General features: G+C 41.6%; 1 long non-coding RNA gene across 1 annotated transcript; it reads left to right on the top strand.

The window, feature by feature from the left end:
- Nucleotides 1-736: 736 nt before the first annotated feature.
- On the top strand, nucleotides 737-1,293 carry LOC306985029. The gene is made up of 3 exons (XR_013794726.1): nucleotides 737-955; nucleotides 1,035-1,109; nucleotides 1,201-1,293. It is a non-coding gene; the product is annotated as an uncharacterized lncRNA (long non-coding RNA).
- Nucleotides 1,294-3,117: the final 1,824 nt, after the last annotated feature.

Raw genomic sequence — 3,117 nt, forward strand, 5'->3', positions numbered from 1 at the left:
TAGCCAAAGACACCCTAAAGTGTTTGTCTCTGATAAAGAAAAGGACAGTTGTTTTCTTTTGAGGGACAACAGCTTTGCTTTTGTTCGACAGAAAAATGCAGATGGGACTTTAGCTTGTGAAATTCTGCGCCAGCGTCATACTTCACCGTTATTTCAACAACCGTGTAGCTCTGGAATTCTGAACATAGTGTGCATAGGAAATGGTCCTGTCAGGATGAAAAATGCACTACTGCGAGAAAGGGATCTGTTCCGGAAGCGGCCTGCCTTCCACAAGAAGCTGGTGGTTTTGTCCTCATACTGGTGGTTTTGTCGCCATGGTCTGGAACACGCACATTAAGGTTCATTTTTTTTCTTTTACCTAGATTCCATCAGGGATCATCATAATCAAGATAAAAATGACTTCAGGCAAGTTTTGCCTAGATTAATAGAAAATTTAATACATTACCATGTCAATATATATATCTTTGTTAAGGTGAATTTGAAACCAATTATAATTTCTAGATAAGCGTCGTGAATGTGACGCCTACAACCTGATCAGCCAGGCAGAAGAGGACGATGAGGTGATTACATCAACAAGGAAGCGCACTAAAAAAGGAATTCCAGATGGTTTTGTTAGAAATGGTATGTTTCTCATTCTCAAATACTTTATACATTTGAAATAAAATTGGTTGATACAAATTGGGCCTGAAATTTGAGACATCAATGTTTATGATTTTTTTGTGTGTGTGCAGAATTAACGGATTCGGATGATAGTGTCAGGGGTAATGGGTTTCTCTTAATGAATTTATAATTCCAGTTTCAAAATGAATCAAATTATTTAAGATTATATATTTTTGGAGATGGATATGCTTAGTTATTCATACTTACCTCTGTATAGGCATCAAGCTACCCCCCTTCCCTACTGCACCACGGAAGCTGCATCCCATTGAAGACACCAACATGTTGCACAACACTTGTGAGTACTGATGACAAATTAAGAAGCATGATAATGTGTTGTGTACAACATGAGTCACAGGATCATTCATGCGTTTCAGCCCATGAAGATGGAGCCATGTCTGGCCCAGTGGATCGTGCGGACAGTCCCCGGGGCAGTGAAATGTCCACTCCTAGTGAGTATTTCCTTTTCCCCTCGCACCAACCATCGAGTAGTTTCCTCACTGCTACATGACCGTACTAAATAGGCTGACTCATGTGTTTCAGACTCTGCGAGTCAAACCTTGGATGGCCTTGTGGAAGCCTGCTCTGGCCCGGAGAAATACGCTGCCAGATCTCGGTGCAAGGAAATGTCCAGTGAGTACTTTATCCATTCATCATCATCATTTCTCTTCATCCCCTATGGGACATAAGGCTTCAATGAGCACTCTGCATTGTATTCGATCCCTGGCAGCATATTGGGCCTCTCCCCATGACAGGTTCATCTGTTCCAGCTCTTGAGTCACAGTTCTGCGCCAGGTGGTTCTGGGTCTCCCAGGTTTTCTTTTACCAGGTGGTGTCCATCTTAGGGCGAATTTTGTGATGCTGTCCTGCTCCATCCTTAACACATGTCCTAGCCATCTCAAGCGTCTGTGTGTAATCTCCTTGGTGATGCTCCAGCTTCCCGTTTTCTTATACAGATCATTGTTGGAGATCTTATTTGGCCAAAACCATGACAAACTTTATCCATTGCACCAACCAAAAGTCTATTCAGGACAAAGTGTTACTCACTGCTTAAGAAACAAGTTTGATAATGATTTCTTTTATAGGCTTAATTACATTTTTCAGACTTGTCTGGCTTAGAGGAGCAGAGTGTGCCACATTTCATACCTTTTTTGTTTCATTTCAATAATTGTAGATCTTTGAATATTCGTTGTTTTCTTCGCTCTCAAGATGCAAGCACAGCACTTTGAAGCAGAGACCTGTCGACACACAGTGAGTATTCATTGCATCACACTTTAAACAGTCACTTTTGTATTTTGTCAGGCCTTGTGAAATGTAAGAATATTTTGTGTTTTTCAGGATCTCGCCATGCGAGGGATGGCTATCGCTCCAGGTAAAGAAAGCGTAATTTGAATTTCTTTCAAATTACGAAAGAAATTATTTGTGATTATTCATATAACGACGTTTGGGAATACAAATTACGGGAGTTTCACTGGAGAAAGGACAAAACGGGAGGGGGGCGGGAGATGGGTGTGAAATACAGGAGATTCCCGGTGAAAACGGGAGTGTTGACAGGTATGCCGTAGTGATGAAAGGTTGTGGCGATGTGATGACCGATCCCGTAGCAATGCCCCCAGTCCCTCAGCCAGGTCCAGACATGATGAAAGAGCACAGCGCAGTGATATCAGCCGCCATGACAGGCTAGGTGAGTTGTCAGCTGTGTTTATACTGCGCTCAATTATGATTATTTAGTTTTTTTTTTTTTTTTTTTTTTTTTTTACAATTAAGGAAGCTGTTTTCATCTAAGTACTTTGCAGTTCAGCAAGTTTTATAGATGTTCCTCTAATCATTATAATATTGCAGATTTGTTATTCCTCTTCTAATAAATCTGTTAAGTTTCATTATTTGATCAATTCTAAAACGGATTTTTTTTGTGGTGCATATGGTAAATGGACTGCATTTATATAGCGCTTTCACAGACCCAATGGCCACCAAAGCACTTTACAAAGCGCCTCACATTCACCCATTCACTCACTCATTCATACACCGACGGCCATGCAAGGCGATGCAGCTCGTCGGGAGCAGCTGGGGTTAGGTGTCTTGCTCAAGGACACCTCGACACTTGGTCAGGTGGAACCGGGGATTGAACCACCAACCTTCCGGTTTGTAGACCATCTACATGAACCACTGAGCCACTGTCGCCCCACGAATATGCAGTGACTGAGACTGGGAGATGGGACTTTCCATTGCCTTGCGGTAATAAGTATAGATCTATTGGCAGTGGAGAAGGCATTTTTAATAGTACCACCTTCTCTCTTCCTGCACTGTTCTCTCTGTCCACAGAAACCACTTTTCAATTATAGCCGTAGCTTGGTTTCTATCATGTCAGATTATTACATTTCTTTGGACTTTTGTTTCTTTCTCCAACACTGCTGTACTAATAACAAACACTGAAGCTGATTACAAAAACAATTGTGAGCT

Source organism: Phoxinus phoxinus (genome assembly GCF_949152265.1).
Source record: "Phoxinus phoxinus genome assembly, chromosome: 17".
Lineage (NCBI taxonomy): Eukaryota > Metazoa > Chordata > Actinopteri > Cypriniformes > Leuciscidae > Phoxinus > Phoxinus phoxinus.